This window comes from Furipterus horrens, unplaced genomic scaffold (assembly GCF_987537825.1).
Source record: "Furipterus horrens unplaced genomic scaffold, mFurHor1.1.pri manual_scaffold_16, whole genome shotgun sequence".
NCBI classification, from domain to species: Eukaryota; Metazoa; Chordata; class Mammalia; order Chiroptera; family Furipteridae; genus Furipterus; species Furipterus horrens.
The window spans coordinates 4,341,138-4,361,995 of NW_028327186.1; the positions used below are offsets into that span (position 1 = coordinate 4,341,138).

The 20,858-nt window shown below is 46.1% G+C and overlaps 2 long non-coding RNA genes across 2 annotated transcripts in view; both read right to left on the bottom strand.

The window, feature by feature from the left end:
- Positions 1-271: 271 nt before the first annotated feature.
- On the bottom strand, positions 272-8,910 carry LOC149992024 (uncharacterized). Its single transcript, XR_016508507.1, has 3 exons — positions 8,696-8,910; positions 992-1,094; positions 272-503 (listed from the first exon to the last, which is right to left on the bottom strand). It is a non-coding gene; the product is annotated as an uncharacterized LOC149992024 (long non-coding RNA).
- A 5,635-nt stretch (positions 8,911-14,545) lies between these two features.
- The window catches only part of LOC149992025 (uncharacterized), a 33,695-nt gene continuing 27,382 nt past the window's right edge, over positions 14,546-20,858 (bottom strand). Inside the window, exon 7 of the long non-coding RNA XR_016508477.1 lies at positions 14,546-14,847. This is a non-coding gene — a long non-coding RNA (uncharacterized LOC149992025). The remainder of the gene's footprint in view (positions 14,848-20,858) is intronic.

Genomic DNA, 20,858 nt, shown 5'->3' on the forward strand with positions numbered 1-20,858 from the left:
GTTCCACTGTTAGAGTTTTAAAAACAATTTACAAAAGTATTATATACATAACATCTTAAAGGAAATGCAACACGTTAAATAAAATCTGTATCTCTGGTGATGGAATTTTCTTCTGTGTGGTTTTCTGTCTTTTTCAATTTCTGTACAATGAATATGTATTATTTTTGTAATCTGAAAAAAAAGTATTTTGGTTTTCTTTTTTCAACACGCTGGAAACTGCCAGAGAACCAAAAATAGAATAAAACAACCCCAATTTTATTGTAACCAGGATACCAGACGGAAGGCCAAACATCCCACATATTGTGGAGCATTTTAAGATGTCAGGGGGTGAGGCTCTCATCTGACAGATGGACTCCCCAGCAGCCCAGTCCCTCTCAGCAGCATCCGGGGACAGTGTTTCCATAATGACTCACAGGGACGGTGCCAGCCAGCCCCGGATCACAGCCTTTTCCATTTCCAGCTCCAGAGTTGTGCCGGCCTGACGCTGTGGTTCTCAGGGAATTCTGAAACAAGCCTGGCTTCAGCATAATGACTGCCTATTCAAGGCAGAAATGGGAAGGAGGATATGACTAATGACACTTGGAGGGAGTATGGGAACAACACCAAAAATTACAGTGACTTGCTGGTTGGGACACACTGGATAGGAACAGAACGGTGTATTCACAAATCCAGGAGTTTGTGGCCTGGCCAGAGGACCGGGGACAAAAATAAACAGCAGACCTGCCCGATTTGTCAGTTGGGAGTGACGAGACTTGAGGTTCAGAATGGGAGTTGACAGGTGGGCCTCTCGACATGAGGGGCATGACGGGCTCCCTCAGTTGTCCTATGAACACTATATTCCCTCTTCTGCTCCCAGACAGCCCCATGGGACCATACTGTCATCATGCTAGATTCAAATAAAATCGTTGCCACTTCATAAGCTTAGCCAACTTGTGCAAAATCCACAACTCCCAGGCACTCCAGTTTCCGTTCGTTAAAAGAAGGGTCTTACCCTAGAACCGTAGAGCTCTAAGGGGTCTGTGGAGCCAGAGCAATCGCATGTTTATTTGCACTGGCCTCTGACTGAAATTCAGCATCTCTTCCCATGATGCATGCTGTTAACAGAAAACTACAGTCATATTAACAGTACTTGGACGCTGTCACCAATAGAGAGCACGGATATATTCAGATCACATTACCAGAATATTGTTTATACCCATTACTACTTGAAAATCACAGAACTTATTAGACCCACTGCTAGATCTTATTTAATGCACGAAGAAGGACCTATGTTACTATAGCATGAAATCACTTAGAAAAATACTCTGTCTGCCCTCTAATAGTTTCTGTTGGCAGCTCTCTGTATTCTACTCCGTGCACTTGAAAACATTACTCCAAGAAGCTGTCCATAGGTTTCACAGGATAGCCAGAAAGGGTCCATGGTATTAAACAGTTAAGAATGACTGCAGTAAAAAAATATTCTTCCCCCACATTCAGCCGGAAGCTAACTCTTTGGTATTTCACTGCTTCTGAGGATTTCTGCTCTCCAGCCAAGGAGGACTAGCAGGGACTGGGTTTATTCTTCATCAGTATAAGTATAAGCTGGATTAAATAGAGGACACAGCCATTTTGCAGACATTGGCCATAAGGCAACAAAGGACAGTGACTCCCTGAGCTATGGGCATGAAGGAAGTGACCCCTACCATCCGCAAGCATACTGCTCCACGTTCCAAGGCAGGGAGGGGAACCGGGGGGGGTCCTGCCAGTCTCTGTGGGTGGGGGGGCTGCAAGTTTTAGAGTCTGAGGTGACCAGACTTTGCAAAGCAGAATATCAGAGAAGAAAGAGTTGCAAAGAGAGAAGCCTGGGGATCTTTGAGGGGCCCCCTCAACTCTTCACCTGAGTGAAAGTGACCTATGGCTGAGCGGAGAAGCACCCAAAAGAATTAGAGGGAACAATCCCTGCGGCTCAGACCGAGCAGGGAGGAGTTCATAATTCAGTGAGGACTGGCTTTGCCACAGTAGTAGGGAAACCGTTAGCTCTAAACTAAACACAGCTCCGGTTCCTCCTCCCAAAGTTTAAAAGTCAGACCAGAAAGAATCACATTGGTTCCAAGTAAGTGAATTTCAGAGCAAGATTCAAGAATATTAACAGGGATAGGAATACGAAAAAGCCCAGCACCCAACAAGGTAATACAGTATTCCCTCATTTATCGTGGGTATTACATTCCAGACGCCCCCACGAAGTAGGAACCTTGCATTTATTCTACACTCTTAAACCTATGTCACTTTAACAACATATGAATACAGTCCCACAAAATCCCGCGAAATAGCGAAAAATCCACGATAAATAATTAAATATAATATTTTTTAAAATCCCGTGATACAGTGAGGCCATGATAAGTGAACCATGATAAAGCGAGGGACTGTTGTCGTCACAATGCTGGTGGCCAATAAAAAGTACCTGCTGTGCAAAAGAGCAGGGAAAAGTGAGTCACAATGAGCAAAAACCGAATCAATTGAAAATGACCCAAAGGATATGGATGACATAATTAGTAGTCACATACATAGCGACGATAATTTTAACTGTATTTTTATGCATTCAAGAACATAAAGATTAAGCGTGTGAAGTACATACATGGTGGATTATGTATATGTGACCCCAATTTATAAAGAAAATGATACTCAGAGAGGTGGAGTCCTCAAGATCACATCACTGCTAAGTGAATCGGAATCCAGGTCCCCTGTGAGGCTCCTCTGCTGGTTAAGGAATATACAGCCTTTTCCTTAAGCAATGTTCTGGCTGCACCTGCAGCCTGAAACGCTGTCCCCATTTTCTCAGCTCTCATCCAAATGTTAGACATCAGTTTCTCTACAAAACCACTCGCTTGATGAAACTTTCCCCAGGCCATTCCCTCCCGCGTATCTCCCACCAAACTGTCCCTGGTGTCTCTCGTCCTTGGATTTTCTCTGACATTTCCCACCGCTTGGCATGTTAGCTGTTAGCTGTTTCCTTACTAGAGCAAGAGCGAGGCTGAGTCTTATTTATTTCCAAGTCTCCTTTACACCTCACAGGGGGGTTTGTACAAAGCAGATGTTCAACGTGCCCATGTCCGACAGACCAGAATGAAAATGAGAACCAACACAAGGTCAATGGGAGAGCCTTCAGAAGAAGCGAGAAGGACGAATTTCTCTGCCTAGCACTGAGGTCTAGCTCCATAGTAATAAGGAAAATAAGGAGAGCCTGAGAGAGTCCAAATTTGGGAAAGTGATATTGATATTAAAAGATTCTTCTATGAAATTAGAAATAGGATGGAGAGAGAACTTTTCACGACATATTTACTCATGAACGTTATTCTTGCTCAAGCCAGATTTCTGATACAAAAACTAGGGATGGGAAAAAGAGTGCTTTTCAGATAAAAACGGACATTCACATTTTATTTCAATTACTCCAACTAGCTTTTCCAGGTGATTTCCTATCCAATTAGCCTGGACAAGGAGAATTTAAGCCTTACCACAAAAAATATCACGTACAGCGCACACACCTACCTGCTGTGGTGTGGTAATAGGCTTCGTTATTTTAAATAAGCACAGTATTGTAATAACAAATGAAACTGTGTAAAATAGACATTTTACTCTGCAGGGCGGCAGCTTCTTTGGTGGTTAAGAGATGCATGTCACTGTGGCAAAATAATTTCTAAATGGGTGAAAATGCAAGGAACCGGAAACCCCAGGTCCCTAAAACCCACAGTCCTTGGTGCCATGTGAGAGAAAGGCATGCGTACCATTCACTCTCACTGGAAAATGTTCTAGTACCTTCGAATACTTCCAGATAGCAACAGGAACATGGAAGGTAAGGAGATGAATGTCCCAGTCTTCCAGGCATGGAATGATCATTGCTGTTAATTAAATTAATCTATATTAAACATGCAATTCTGCTTCCAGACATCATGGTGTAACAGAGATTATATTTATCTTGGCATCTAAACAACTGGAAAACCAGCCTGTTTGGTAACAGGCAGACAAAACTATGGTTCTCAAGAGAAGGGAAGCAAATCAGATGAGCTTACAGCCTGGAGGCAGGATTCAGGATGTGGTGCAGGGATGGGGAACCCATCCAGAGCCCAGTGGTCTAACTGAGTTCAAGGGTCAGAGGTAAGAGTTTGAGGAGGTCAAGGCAGCTAGAATTCCCAGAGCAGAACTCCAAAAAGGAAAAACATGCGCAGAGACAAGCAGATAGACAAAGGGATGCCCTTGGCTAAGCAGTCACCTGCGCACGTATGAAAAGAAACCACGCGAGACCAGAGACAGAACCAGGAGAAAGGCATTGTTATGCACTAAATGTCTGTGCTCCCCCCAAAGTCCTAGGCTGAAGTCCTAGCCACTAGCACAGCTATATTTGGAGTAAGGAAATAATTAAGGTTAAATGGGATCGTAAGGGTGGACCCTTAACCCAGTAGGATTAGTGTCCTTATAAGAGACACCAGAGTTCTTGTCCCCCCCCCACTCCCCCTGCCCCCCAATAAAACAGAAGTGAAATGGAATTCTCAACTCATTTTAGGAGGTCCACGTTACCCTAATACTAACACCTGATGAAGGCAATACTAGAAAGGAAAACTACTATCCCTTACGAACATAGATATAAAAACCCTTGACAAAATGTCAGCTGATTTAAACTAACAATATATAAAACCAATAAATACCATAGCCAAGTGCTGTTTTATTCCAGGAATATAAGTTTCATTTAACATTTGAAACTCAACCAATGTCATTCTCCATATTTACAGATTGGGGGGGAAAAAACCACTCATATAAGCTTTTCAATAGGTATAAAAAAGGTATTTGATAAGGATTCAATGTCCATTTATGATATAAATAAATAAATAACTCCCAGTACATTAGGATTAGAAAGAAAATTTGTTAACCTGATAAAGGGCACTTGCAAAAACTCTATAGCTAATATATTTCATTGTGAAGATGGAATTCTTACTCTTAAGGTCAGTATGTTGGAGGGCCCACGCTGGTGTATTAAATTAAGAATATGCAGAGAATCACCTGCCGCATGAGGACTCACAACCACCGCCAGGGCGCTGGCCGGTAGCCCCCTCAGCTCCTGGGCTCCCCTGTGGGCAAGTGGAAACTCTGGAGCTGTTTTGGTTAAAACTCTTTTCAGGCCTCTCTTCTAGCTTTCTGAGAAAGGGCTCTACTGGTGATGTCTCTACATTTCTTCCTATCCATAATCTGTTGCTTTCTGCCACGTGTCGAAAGAGCTGACTTATTTGTGGAGTGAACTTTCCCAGATTCTGCATTTGGTTATTTCCCTGTGGCGTCGTTCAGTTTATTCCTCTACCCCTTGTATGTCCTGTGAACTGAGAGGAGATCTGAAAGCGGCACAGGTTTGCATTCAGTTTTTGTTGTTGTTGTTTTTTATTTTTCACTTCGGCAAGAATATTTCACAGGTTGAGCTGTGTACCTTCTATTGCATCAAAGCAAGGGGCAAGCATAGGGTATGGCTGTCCCATTGTTAGTAACGTTAAGACTGATCAATATACTAGATGGTTTTTGCCTGATTCACCTTTCATAATCTTCCTCATCAATATTTTATCTCAGGACTTCAGCAGCCACTGACAATTCTTGCAGGATGTATCAAAAACCTCAAAAACATTTAAATCCTCTAGTCCAAATACTATTTCTAGAAAAATATACTAAGGGGGAATAATATTATATGTAACATCACTGTAGGAACAAAGATGTTTGTTGCAGCATTATATAAGTAACAAAAAAGAAAGAAAGAAAGAAAGAAAGAAAGAAAGAAAGAAAGAAAGAAAGAAAGAAAGAAAGAAAGAAAGGAAGGAAGGAAGAAAGAAAGAAGGAAAGAAAGAAAGAAGGGAAGGAAGAAAGAAGGAAGGAAGGAAGGAAGGAAGGAAAGGGAGAAAGGAAGAAAAAAAAGTAAAAAGAAAAAGAAGCAATCTAGTAATAAATAAAAAAAAAACACATAGAGATATGGTTAACTAAATGGCTGCAGATCCCATAATGGAATAAAATAGGTATATGACTCTGAGTTCTTTCCGATACTTTATTCTTTCTCACAATTTACAATTTAAAAAATAAATATATACACTAATTTTATAATTTTTAAAAAGTTATAACTAAAAGTTCTTAGCCAGCTGGCATGGCACAGCAAAAATCTGGCTATTTGAAAGTAAAAGAAGATAGACAAAATTTTTTCTAAGATTATTTCTGGATCTAAAATTTCATGATTCTCTGTTCCTGCTAGTCAGCCACGACTCAAGAGTCTTGCAATGCGCATTTTTCTTTTAGGCACCAATACTTTGAGTGCAAAGTATTAAAAGTGTCTCTGGTATGTGTAAAGAATCATTTTGGTAATAAGAATAAGAAAGTGAGATCTTAGAATAAAAATAAGAAATATCTTATTTCTTTTGCCATCCACCTAAGACAAAACTGTAAAACTCTTATTAAAAGAAAGCAGAGGCTACGGTAGTTCTAATCTCTATTAGGATCAATGCCTCCCTTAAACACAGAAATTTTCGTTTCTTTAAGATCTTGTAAAAAATTCATAGATAACCTATCTATGTACTTAATTTCAAAATAATCAATATGCTTTAAATGTAACATAAGGAAGAAAGAAGAAATTACTTTATAATAAAATAATGTGCATTTCAATATGCAGATGGTCAGGCATGTCTAGACAAGAAGACATAATGAACTAATCAGCTTTTGCACTAACGTGTAGCATCACATGTCTATATACAGCCTGATCCCAGAGTGTTATATTGGGGTTCAAATACTTTGAGCAGCGTTGCTCACAGAGATGTGATTTTTCTGAAAGGGGAAACGATTCTCAAGGGAGTTGCAAACAAACTGCAATATAATCTCTTCTAAATGAATGTGATCATTGCATTCCTGGAAAATTCAGTGCATATTAAAATGTGCAAATGCTTCTTTCTGTTTATATGTAAAACAGTGTTCATATGCAGATGATTACAGACCCCCCCAATGTCTGATGGGACAGCCTAAAGTTGTGTGGGATGTGGGACAACCCATTGTGTGGCCGGATCGCACCACAGGCCCCATCTAGTGTCCCAGACCCTTGCCTTCTAAATGCCAGCAGTGTCTCCCCAATCACAGTGACAACTACAAACACTGTCCCCTTCCCCACCACCTTATTTCCCAAACCTCCCATTGCACGCCACTGATCTAATACGTGCCAGGCGCTCTACTGATTTCCCTAAAGGTATGGATGATGTCTTAATTTTTCCCCATTCAACAAGCATCACCCCCCTCTTACATGCCAGGTGCTGTGCTCTGCTTTAGATGCACAGTTGTGAACAAGACAGGCTATGGCTTCTGACCACAAAAGTGAATGATCTAGTAGAAGAGACAGAGGAGAAAAACTTCCAAACAAATGACTATCTAATTACAACCTGTGTCAAGTGCCAAGAAGGAAAGAACTGGATACTGTGAAACAGAGTAACACTTGAATCTGTTTTAAAGAAGGGTATCAGGAAAGTCTCTCTAAGCCGACAATGTAAACCAAGACCTAATGGATGTCAAGGAGGCAGCTATAACAGAGGAAAAAAAGAGAAGCCTACAGAAGTAATCAGTCCAAGGGCACACTGCTTCTAAATAGCTGAACCTATTTGAACCCAAGCCTCTCTAGTTCCAAAGCCCATCACCTTTCTGGATGAAAAACAGATGGATAATTTCTCTAGAGAAGACACACAAATGGCCAACACACATGGGAGAAGATGCTCAGCATCATTAGTCATCAGGGAAATGCAAGTCAAAACCAATGAGGTACCAGTTCCCATGAGAACGGCTATGGGGGTGGGGGGTGGGAAACCAACCCAGAAACGGAAAGTAACAAGTGTTAGTGAGGATGTGGGGAAACTGAAACTCTTGGGACTCTTGTACTTTGGTCTTGGGACTGTAAAATGGCTCAGCCATGGCTGAAAATCATATGATGATTCCTCAAAAAGTTAACATAGGATTACCATATGACCCAGTAATCCCACTCCTAGGTATGTAGCCCAAATAACTAGAAATAGGTACTCAGATCCATTGTACATGAATGCTCATGTAGTACTATTCACAAAGTCAAAAGTGGAAGAAAAAAACAAATATTCATCAATAGACAAACAGATGAACAAATTGTGATATACACATACACTGGAATATTGTTCAGCCATCAAAAGCAATAGTGTTTTGATAGAGGCTACCACGTGCAAGAATCTCAAAAACATGATGCTCAGTGAAAGCCACATGCAAAAGATCACATATTGTGTGATTCCATTTATATAAAACATCCAGAGTAGGTGAATCCATAACAACAGAAAGCAGACCGGTGTTTGCAAGGGGTCAGGGGGAGAGGGAGTGGGAGTGACTGCTGAATGGACGAGGTTTTATGTTGGAATGATAGAAATGTTTTGAAAGTAGGTACAGTGGTGGTTGTGTCAATTGTGAATGCACTGAACACCACTGAATGGTTCGCTTTGTTTTGTAAACCAGAGATGTGAATTGTTCACTTTTAAATGTTTAATCTTATGCTTTGTGAACTTCACTTCAATATGATTTTCAAAAATGAATGAATACATTCTCTTGCCTTTTTAGATTTATACCTGCTCTGGCCAAGACCTGACTTGTTTGTGTACTTTCTACCAGTGTAAAGTGATATGTCCAGGTAGAGAATGTTACTTACCAGAAATTTCCTCATGAGAAAACCAGTTGCAATGACCAGAGGGACTTGACTTCTCAAGTGCTGGGCCTTGGGAGCTTCTTGGACTGGGAGGCAAGGGAGGACCAGGGAATATAGTACACGAGGGTCCCATGCAGACCTGGTGGGGCAGACGGAGCAGATGGTGGGGACCTCCTCAGGGAGTGAGCATGGTGGAGAGGAGGAGGCAGGTGCCGCTGAATGCTGGGAAGAAACCACAGGATTAATGAGGGCCAGCAAGGAGATGCTGCTGACTGGGGGCAGGCGGGAGGGGGAAGCAGGGTCTGAATGGGGTTTGGGGGAGCTCTTTGTGGTATGTGCTGGGTAAGAACCCAGAGACCCACCTAATGCTAGTCACATTATTTGTAAAGATTTCTGATGCATTTGTTTTCTCTTAGAATGTAAAGAAACGTGTAAGGACAGGAAACTCATTTGGGACCAGGTAAGATTTAGAAGTTGAAGTTCACTTTTCCCTGTGAGAGTGAAGGCTGTGACATTAGCTGAAAGGGAGAAAGACCAGGCTGGTAGAAGGGCAACCAGTCCCAATTAGTGAGGATATAGCCGGGACTTAAGAGTGAAATTTTATACAGTCCCATGTTGTCTACTTCCTAAGTCCAGGTTCACTTGTAAACACCAGAAACCATATTATTGAGCAGAAAGGCATTTAATACAAGGGGCTGTGTCCTTGTATTAAATTGGAAGGCTCCAGGCACAGGCCTCAAGATGGACCTTGAGGAACAACTTCTGGTATATCAAGGCATGACTGGTATGCCAGGGCACTTCCACGACCAAGAGCAAAGGGCATCGAGAAGCTGCCCTAGGCAGGTGACCTGTACGTCACCTTCTCTTAGTTGCAAGTGCTCAGGAAGCTACTGCAGAAACATTGGCTCTCAAGTCAAGTAGTGATTCTTGACCTACACCAGCAAAAAATGAGCTCTGGGCTGGGCCTCTGGAGGCCCAGATTGAAACTGGGTGGGCTAACGTTATGGCACAAGCCAACACAGCCTCAGTGGCATCTGCCAGCAGAAACAGCAATGATGTAGTCTCCACCTTCTGTCTTCCAAACACGTGCATCCGTACTCAACAGGCCAAAACAGGATCGCATCCAAAAACTGAGCTGCAAGGGATCCTGGAAAAAGCAGTTGTTGGCTTTCTAGCCTTGAGGAACAGAAAGACCCACTGGGAGGGTGAAATGGACCATATGCCGACCCACAGTATCTTTCACACCTTAGCCTACCATTAGACTATTTCTTGAAGGTATTATAAAGGGACAGTGGATGATTGTAATCTAGAAGCTCTTACTCTTATCTGCACTCTTCTGTAGATTACAGATCTTAAGGGAAGGGGCTAGGCGAAGTATTGATTTCTTCACTGAGTTTCATCTACCTTAAAGAAACTGAGAATTTTGGAGAAAAACAGAAATCGGTGTCCTCCTGTGAAAGCTGGAGAAAGAAAGAGAAATTCAAACCCTTGATGCAGCACCGAGGCACAAAATATCTCCACAGAGAAAATAATAGCTGCTATTCTACAAAGAAGCTCCTAAAATCATATTTTCATAGGTTTTGAGAGAGTTCATGGTCTATACTGTCAGATGGGTAACTGAGCAGTCTTTTTGTGCCTGGGGCAAGTTCCAACTGCCCCTCCAATTTGCCCCCCTAATTTGCCAAACCATGGCAAAACCAACCTGCAATTAGAGTTGTATTTTTAAATCGTCTAAATTTTATGTGGCACTTCCCCCCATCACCACCTCCCATACAGAGTCTCGCCAAAATGCTGTTATTTTCACAGAGGAAATACAAAGAGTAGGTTTAAAATTACACGTCACTTTCTAAGTCAGAAAAAGGAAGTGGGTTCTCTGGGGCCACCTCCAGGCTGGATGCTATGCACTTGTCCCAACCTCAGGACGCCACAATGTCCAGCCCCTGGGACAGCCAGTGCCGCTGAAACACGAGGAGGACTCTTGCTTCTAGTTTTTGCACATGGATGTACGGTACCTTATTGGTCATTACGTGTGTGTGCCAAGGGAGGCTCTTTCTTGGATGGGGCTGCCAAAGAGGAAGTTTTGCCCCCGGCTCCACATCATTTAAATGTCAGAAATGTTCTCATGGCCTCCGCTGGTGAAATGTCCCTGACCCACACCCTGCTGAAGCTCATGACATTTTATCTGTTTTAGAAATGACAAAAGACAGATCCCTCTGGGATTCACGCGCCTCTGCTGGGATTTTCACACCATTCGCCATGTTAACATGTAGCAACAGCTGGGTTGAAGAAAGCAGATAAAAATAGCTACGACACCCTGCAAGCGAGCCGCATGGAAAAGAGGGGAACTAAGTTTTTAATGTAGGGTGGCACTGATTACTTTCTTCTGAGTTCAGAGTTGGTTTTTGTTTTGTTTTGTTTTTTGTTTTTTTTTTGAACACTCACTTTTTCAGAAGGAGCAAAGTGAGTCTATCTTCCCTCTAAGTGGTGTTTTAGAGAACGTGGGGAGAGGCAAGCTGCTTCTATCCTTCCCTGCTCCCCACTTGTAGGGATCCAGATCTGGCACCCCCTCGTTGTTAACTAGTAGATCATGGAGACTGGCGGTGTAACCCCTGAACAATGCAGTTCAACACTGAGAACTTGGTCGCTCTTCAAGGTTGCTGTGCGTTACTGCAGAAACTTCCTGCTGTTACTCTATCTTTCCATTCATTAATGCGTAGCTTGCAATTGAACATTCTGACATAACATAGCTGAGATTTTTGGCAGCGACGTTAACCATATTCAAGCGTTTCCTCCAGACGATGTTAAATTTTCATATCCTCATGAAGGCTTGCCACCTTCTTTTAATAACTGGAAAAAACAAGCCTCTCTCAGGAACTTCATTGTTCCAATATTTTCCCAAGCACACATTCGCTTCGTTTGGAAGGATGTTAGGTGTGTGTATATTTATAGAGTCAGGGTGTACCTAGGTGGGTTAGAATTCCGCATCTGACTTATAAAAAGTCAGCAATATGAATGGATCTTAGAGAAAAGTTAGTAGAAGTCTAGTATTTTCTTCACAAGATCTTATTTTTCTCCTAAGCTATTTGGTCATTCCACCGCAAAGTTGTATTTCATTAAAAAGGGCATATTCACTAACTGAGCTGTGGGGTTTCAAAATAGCCTTTTACCAAATTTAAAAAATGTGTAGAAAATTTATAAAGGGGAGGTGGTAAAGTGAGGGTTGCCTTCCCTTCCTCCACAGTGAAAAAAATGGTCTTACTATTATCTTAAGGGAAACATTTCTAATAGAAAATTCATTGGTTTAAACTTCTAGGTACTTAGAGAGCTGGACATCTAGCCATTGTTGTCGAGATGCAAAGAAATGAGTGCCAAATGCAATGGGCGGCCCAAATAAATCCCTAAGTTTTAAGTGCCCACGCGGGTGGGAACTTTTTACTCCCCTTGGATGGCAGGTGCTTGGGAAAGGCCTCTAGTTCTCCGGTTCCCAGGTGGGGGGTTGTTTGCAGGCTGAATGACAGCAATGCCATTGCTGACCCACAAAACTTTCAAAAGCATTATGCAATACAACACACTGCGGCTTACTGAGATTTTTTTTTAACCCAGATTATGACATGATCGAGCCCAACAAACTCCGCTTCGGTTTGGAAAGGGAGATCTCCCCTTCCGCATCTCCGAGCTGTCCCGGGCCGATACCTGCGGCGCACGCTGGCCTAAGGCAACAGCAGCCCTGGCCCCGGGGACCCCACCTGGGAGCCCCACAGCAAACGCTCGCACCCGTATTCTCCAGATGAGGAACGCGGTGCTCAGAGACACTCAGAAACGCGCCTGGGCTGCATGCAGGTTACCAGGTCCCCTTGGCCGGGCCGGCCCGATGCTGTAATTGCACAGCAGCAGCTCGGGCAGCTTCCGAGGAAAGGGGGCTGCTCCCTGCGTGTGCGCGTCAGAGCCCCTTCGCCCCTCCACCAAGGCCCGCAGGCCGGGGCGCGCGCTTCGGGAAGACGGGCAGGGTCCAGCCCAGCCGGCGGCCCCGCGGCCCAGCGCCCTAAAAGCAGGGACCTGAGGCCACCCTCACTCCCCCGGGGAAAAATAATAATACCGTGGGCAGTGCGAGCCTACAGCCCGAAGGGAATAGGAGTCGGGGGCCTGGGTGGGGAAGGGGATGCCCCGCAAAGGGAGAGAACTAAGGCGCGGGTGGAGAGGGAAACACCGAAGGGGCTGGGACGTCTGGAGGCGCGCGAAGGGGGGGAGAAAACCGCGTCCGCGCGGGGGAGCGTCAGGGCCCAGGACGCGGCTTTCAGGGACAACGGCCCCAACGTCCGTCCGGGGCCGCATTCTCTCCCACACCCGGATTTTCCTCGGCGCGCTCCTGCTTGGCAGTGAGAAGAGAACCTTCCGTGAACGATTTTTTAGTTAAAAGTCCATGTTCTGCCTCCGGCAGCCAAACTGCGAGGAAGGCCGGCGAGCGCAGGCTAGGGAGGCGGATGCAGCCAGGGCGCGCTTTACCTCGGCCTCTCCTTGCGGTGGGCTTCACCGTCTGGGGCCACATCTCCAGGAGGCAGAAGAGGGGGTGCCTGGCCTTTGGGGCTCACCTCCCCTTCGGCTCCCAGCCTCTCCCATTCCTCCCCTCGAGGCTCCTTCTCCAGCCTGACAAGTCCGGCTCCGCCACGTGTCTGCCCCCTGGCCAATCCCTGCAGCCGGGGTCAGGGGAGGCACTGTGATTGGCTCAGCTTTGGTCACGTGCCCTTCTATGGCGGGGGCGGGGCCAAGCCTTTTACGCAATGCAGGGCAGACAGGTGGACTGGGCATGCGCTGACCGCATCTTTTCTTTTATCACATTGATTAAACATATATATATATATATCATCGACTTGATCTATCTAAACTCGGCTGAAAATAGCCAGGTTCTCCATATGGAGGGTCCTTTTCCATAAATTATGTAATTCGTTTGATTTGCTTTGAATTAGTGTTTAATTTCACTTGAGGCTTCAAATAATATTGAAGAAGGCCCAGGATGTTTACACTGATCAAAACGGGGCATGGATTAAAAGTATGTCAGCGAGAGCTTCTGCAACTGTCCCGGTAGCAGTGGAGTCCATTGCTGTATGGACAGAGGCTGACTTGGTCTCTTCAGTTCTCTGTGGGGTGAATGGAAGATAAGATCTAAGATGATCAGCCACATTCAGAGCGCGTGACCGGGAGGCTACCGGGTATTATTCTGCACACCGTGCGCACTTCCCCCAAATGGCCCCATTTCATTCTCCTGGCATCCCGGCGAGGCGCGGGCTCTCGGGGTTATTTGTCATAGACACACCCTCCTTCAGACGAGCATCTTGGCAACTCGCTGAGACTCTTTCAAGGTGCTTCCAAGTTTGCTGCGTGGCTAACAGTCTATCGTGTCTGCGTCCAAGTGCAGAGGCGATTGATGAGACGGTGCTGGCAAAGCGGAGCGTGATGAAGACACTCCTTTCGGTTTTGAAACCTTATTAGGATACCGAGCGTTCTTTCGATCCAGAATCCGCTAGGGAAAACTGGTCATGCTGCCGCCTTGAAAACGACCAGCCTGTTTTCATTTCCTGCCCAGAGCTGGCTCTCAGCACACAGCCGTGGGGGGGGAGTGCAGGGCTGGGTGACCACAGGCAAGACCCCTCTCCAGCCATATGGACTTCATTGGGTAATGATCCTGATGACACTGCCCTACAGGGGTTTTAGGGAGGCGCAGAGAATGACAATGTACAGCGTCTGGCTCAGTGCCTGGCACATAGGATGTGCTGAATTCATGCAGCTTGTGCTTTAAAGGGAAGTGCAAACATCTGCCAACTTGTTTTTATTTTTTTTATTTATATACTCATACCCTTAGCTTGAAGGCCTAGCTTTGCTCAGCTTTCTGGATACCAGCCAAGCTGAATTAACGCTTTTATCTTCAGGCCCCTGCAGCTGGCAGCCTCCCCATAGGTCCTTGAGGCATTCGATTTAGGCTCAGCCACGGCCTTGGCCATCCCAGGCTGTCCTCACCAGGGGCCCCTTTGTCTGCTTGCAGAGGAGACCACGCTGGGCTCTGTCTCTGGGGCCAGCAGAGGCTGTGATTCTCTGCAGGCCAAGGAAGGTCAGTGGGGAGGTCCTGGGTGCCGCTCACAGTGGAAACACAAAATGTCGTTCTGTGGGAGTGAAGGAAGGAGCCACAGAAATTCAAATTAGTTGTCTCTGCTGGGCAAAAGTTCACCCAATTTTGCCAGAATGGGCTCAACTAGATGTATTTGATCCATCTAGCAATATCAGCAGAACCCAGGTTTTCTTCAGCCATGCTTCCCAAACTCTGAAGTATATGCTACGCTAATCCCCTGGGGACTTTGTGAAAATGCAGATTTCAATTCCCGAGGCCAGAGGTACCCTGGATACTGCCTGATGACCACGTTTGGAGGAGCTGGACTCCAAGTCGTTATTTAGCAAACGTCAGTCTTGGTTTTTGTCACATGTCCTCTGTTTTTTATTTAGCTAATACTTTTTTTCAAACAGACATATCTTTTAATGTCAATATTACCAAGACATTACAGCTTTGAAGAGTGTTTTTTGTTTTAATACACTTCTTTTGGCTGGCTTTTATGAACTTACTTTTTAAAAATTAATTTATTTTCCATTTACGGTTGACATACAATATTATGTTACTTTGAGGTGTGCATCATAGTGACTAGACATTTATATAGTCTTTAAAGTGAACACATAACTGTTCAAAGAAGAGATACATGTCTACAATCATTTTCCGTTCCACTGATGGCCTGTCACAGCCTCATGTCCTATTAAACACAGGTCAGAGAGGTCTGGAGGACACTACAGCCTGGACCGCCCACAACGTTTTCTTCACACTCTTGAAATGCAGCGGAGTCCATGTTTCTGCAGAAGCGCTGGGCATTCTGGGAGGAAGTCAGGGTAATTTTTGGACAATATATTCATTGCAGCCAAGAGCACCTCCCTATGTCCAGTGGGCTGTGTGGGAGCAAAGCCCTCCTGTGAAAAGCAGGGCCACCTAAAAGTGTGGCACCTAAAAGCCATATCCAAAATACTTTCTCGGCTTGGCCACAATTTTGTGAAAACCTGTGGAGGGACTAGGGAATAAGAAAGAAAGAAAGAAAAAAAGCAAAAACCAAATTCCCTTCCCATTCTGAGGTGCTTGTTTACAAAGTAAAAAGTCCCTGGCGAGTCATTTCATTTATAATTACATCTAATAATAAGCCATTGTGGCTAAATTAAATTGGAGCTTATTCTACGGGAATTCCATGTCCTGCCTGACTTCTGAACAAAAGAGTTTGGTGTTGTACCATCTGACTCATTTCAAGGCCAGTCCTCCAGAGACGAGCTCCAGGAGGCCATCAAATAAATAGCATGTTTAGAGCTAATGCTCAGGACCCATGGAGGTGAGAGACACCTGCAGTATGGGTCCGGGAAGCTCCTGGAGGCTCCGTGTGAGACACTCAACAGAGACAGGCTTTCCGCTCAGACCACCAACCTCTGGACAGCCCTTGACCAAGGCACAGCTTTCCATTAGGACCTGATCCACTCTGGCCACAGCCTGGAGAAGCCGCTAAGTGAGCCACAGCTGTCTCTCAAAGGCTCTTTAGTCCTATGAACACCTGGATGTGCCAAACACTCTCACAAACAGGGCCCCCTTCATCCCCAGTCTGAGAGGTCTGCAGGTCTCTCTCTCTCTCTCTCTCTCTCTTGCAATAGAAAGCTCAGAACCACTTCAAGTGGTCACCCAAGGAGCGAGAGTTTCTGCCCAGACCCAGTGAGCTAGGCCATTCTGTCCTCATGAAACTGGAAACTATGAAGAACCCCTTCCCCATGCAGGACTCCATATCTCCCAGTGAGAATCTCCAAAGTTTCTCTGGAAGCTTGCTCCTTAGAGTTTCAGATTTGATCCTGGTTCCTGATTTGGTTAGTATCAGTCACTCACACTTTAGTGTGAATTATTCTCCAAACAAACTTTGGGCCCCTCTGTTCTGGAGGGAGCGGGTCCCAGAAAACACCAGGGTGGGAAAGCCTCAGACGGGGGAGGCTGAGGATGCCAAGGACAAGCTTGGAAGAAATGGTCACATTTAGTCTCCCTTCCTCAGGCCAGCTGTCTTTTCTGAGATTGCTGCATTTCTGGATTTGATTTACTTGTGTAAACAAATCAGGCATCTTCCCAATGCATCTGTAAATCTCTCTTGGGCTGCATTTATGACCTTATGTGCTCAGTCTGCCATCCAGTGATCACATCCACCGGAAGACACAGGATCATGGTGCCCTCAGATAGACAAACCCACAAACATCCCCCCATCTCTAGAATTAAGGCTCTGAAGATGTATGAGTCTTCATTTTCACCAGCAATAAGCACCTGCAATGGTACAAAAATTAGCTTTCTTTTTTTCCTGGTCATGCCACCAGTTTTGAATGATTAAGATGGCCTTTGAAAGAATTCAGGGAGCTGGTCCTTTATAGGGCTTCTGAAGTGACGCATTTCAATTTGGTTGGTTTTGCAAATAAAAAGATGAGGTCAGTGATAGTGGTCCTGTGTTTCCTGTTGGCTTGGCCTTCCTAACCCAGACAGGTTGTGTCTGAAAGCCACCGCAGGCCATTGGCTGGAACACTTGGAGTCCTGGGGAGTGGGTTAGGAGGGCGGTTTGCCTGTGCTGGGGTCCAGAGAGCGTGACATTTATGTTCCTGAGCAGGATGTGATTTCCAGCCGAATAACCTGGGCACTTCCCCAGCCTTTGCAGAGGCCCCAACTGTGTGTTAAGTGCAACCGACATCGCTTTTAAAAGCTCCTACCAACAATCTGAATTAATGGGGCTGTTTTGTTTCTAACGAAAGGGAGCTGGTGGCATTAGCAAGGAAGGCCAACCCCAGCAGCAGTGTGATATCAGAACCAGACAAAGGGACAGGAGCTGTTCCCGGGGGCCATCAGTGTGCTCCCACAAGTGACAAACAGCCCCCACAGCACCTCCAAACATTTTTTTATCTCCTTGCCACATTTCGTCTTTGTCATCTGATGGCTTGCCCTCTGACCTTCCCAACAGGCTGCAAAGCAACAGTGACTGCTCCCCTGGGGGAGGTGACCTTTAAGTGGAAATACTATATTTGTGGACAGGAGACCAGAGGCAAAGGTCAAAGTGTAGGCCCACAGGGAGCTGCCTTGTGTCTCCACTCAGCAGTGGCATTCCTGCCCCCTCTCTGTCCCCTCCCCTCACCGGTGACTGGGAGGTGGCCTCTGACAGAGGTCTCCGCCTTTCCCCCTTGCCCTGACTGATTTCAGCAGAATCCGGTTTCAGCTCAGTGTGGTGCAGCCCATTACTAAATAACTTTACTCTTGGCCGGTCAAGCACTCCTGGGCACAATGATCCCTTCCCACAGTTTAGTCATATCTTCCAGGCCTTCTAAGTCCTCAGAGGAGGGGCCCCTCAGCAGGTGAGAAGGTTTCCTTGTGGTTCTCATCTCTCCTAGCCACCAGCCTCTTGACACTTGTCACACTTCTGCTGTCCTTCCCCAAGGCCACATGTCTTTGGGCCCTCAGCCTCACGCCTGCCTGCTGGCCCCAGTTCTGGGGCGGAGCTTCTGAGATGATCAGAGAACCTTCTTAGCCCCCCTCGAGTGCATTTCTTATGTGAAAAGAGGAGTCTGGCCTCCTGTTTTGGTTTATTTGCAGAATTGCCAATTGTAATGAGTCCGTGAGGAGAAAGACCACCTCTCCCATAGGCACCGGGATGCTCAGATGCCTCCTTTGCCAGACTGCCTTGCAGCTGGGGCTCCCAGCAGGGCCTCGTCTCTGCCCGGCCAAAGCCCTTCCCCTCCAGGGCCTCGTCCCAGTGGCGTGGGAGAGAGGGGCTGGTGGTGACCACAGCAGCCGTGGCTGTGGCAGTCGCGCACAGCTCCTCGGGCAGAAGGCTGCGGTGCTCAGGGCAATGGTGGGGCTTCCCCTACAGCCCAGATCTGGAACGGTTTGACTTGTTGTTCCTCAAAGATCACCTTTGAACCTGTCCTTGAGCCCGATATTCTTTTAAGAGACCCCTTTCCTTGTAATTGAGCCAGATTTGGTTTCTGTGGCTTGTTACCAAGGACTTTGTTGCAAAAAGCATCTGTTTCTGTCCATCTGAAGGGATATCACAGCCCCTGTCCCTGAAATTTCTTTTCTTTATCCTAGTTCTTTGCTGGCCTGCAGCCTCTACACAAAAAGGGAAGGAAAGTCATTTGAATTTCTAAGTGGTTTTTTGTGTTTTTTTTTTTTTTTTACAGTGACAATAATACTCTTTAAAAACCCAAGGCTCTGGCTTTTTTTAAGAAATACATTGAAGGAGAGGGGGAGAGACATGGGGGGAACAAGCCTCTTGGAGAAGCCACACATGCACCATGACACCAGAGCCTGTCAGAGCATGCAGGGGCCTCAGCAGATGGGCCACAGGTGGTCTCCCAGAGCCCCTAGCACCTTAGGGTGGGACAGCCAATGCCAGAGTGAACGGATAAGGAGGACACAGAGGGACCTGCTTGGATCTGGCAACTGGGGAGTAGCGGGGTCACAGAGACAGTAATGGTAGAGTAGGTGCCAAAGTCCTGGGGCCAATGAGCATTGAACACCTTGGGGTCACAACCACACAGGACCTCCTAACCCATAATGTATTCTCCTCTGACTTAACACCTAGAAAGAAGGGAGGGAAATGGGAATGAAAAAAAAAAAATTACTGGCTGACAAAGGGCACTGAACAAAACCTGGAAGGGACTGAATAGAAGCGAGGACTTGGGAGCTAAGTTTGATCATATTGTAGAGAAATAAAGTAAGTTATCTGTTTGCATGAGTCTGCAAAATTTACACCCTCCTCCCCTCCTGGGGTTGCCCTAGATTTGATATGTATTAGGTTCTGGAGTCTGGTGGAAATGAGCATAAGATCCATACTTTCTCCGACGAAGCTTTATCTTCCCAGGGCTTCTGAACGGGATGTGGTCACATCTCTGAGTTTATTGGCAAGAAACACATGACGGCAAATTGGCCTTGAAAAGTAGCACCTACAGGCAGGTCATCTGGAAGGGCCAGGGCCCTTATTCTGGGAAATTCTCTGCTTTTCTGGGAAGAAAAACACTGCAGTGAATGAAAACAAGGTGAAACAAAGCCGAAGGGATCAATACATTTCCATCCGCCTTGGCTGCCTCAGCCTCTGCTCTTGGAGGATCAGAGTCAGAAGTTGTTGAGAGCCTGCTGAGGAAGTTTCTGGAAAGATCAGCATTCCTTGGTGGTCAGGGCTTGTCTTTGAGCCCCAGTTTCCATTGCAGGGCCCCTCCTCATCACCCCGCAGCCTCACTTGTTCTAGAAAAACCTCTGCTTCAGTGGCGTCTTTCCTCAGATGGCACAGTGATGACACACGTCCTGCTGCTCAGTGCCCTTGCCTTCGAGGACAGACACCCTGCCTGCTGTGAAGTCATGCGCCCTGGGCAGCCTCGTCACGCTTCAGGAAGCCTCGCTTTATACCAGATTCGCGGGACCCGCTCATGTGGCACCAGACTTCCATTGCAGCAGGTGGCTTGCCGGCCTCCAAAAACGCTACTATTTTCACCGTGGTGCCGCTCAAATCAGGGCACCCCTGCCCCCTCCCTGCCTTCCACAAGGGCCAGGGCACGGGAGACTTTAATGGCGTGGTCTGAGGAGCCTCCATGAGCTCAAGTTCAATCCTTTTATCTAAAACCAGACTGAGAGTGCTGCAGCTTGGACGCTAACCAGATGTGTGGTGTTATGGGACCCTCCTGCTTCTCCAGGCCACCACTTCCTCTTTTCGGAGCTGATGGGGCTGGATGGTGAAGCTCCATCTACCACCCTGGTCTGCTCCTGCGATGCTGGACTTGCTTCTGGGGGGCTCACTCGCGTGGCGTTTGAAAAAAGGCCTTGGTTTCTTGCTGGGTAGACTTCCCTGTGAAGTATCCCCACAGGGTGGCAGCTGGCTCCCCCCAGAGCAGGTGACTCAGAAAAGACAGGCAGAAGCTAAAATGTTTGGATAGCCTCACCTCAGAAATCACGTGCCCTCACGATGCCTTATTTTATCGGTCACGCTGACTGATACGCGGTGGGAGGGGACTGAGCAAGGGCACAGATACTCAGAGGTGGGGGTCACTGGTGGCCATCCTGAAGGCTGGCTGTCACAGTGCCCCC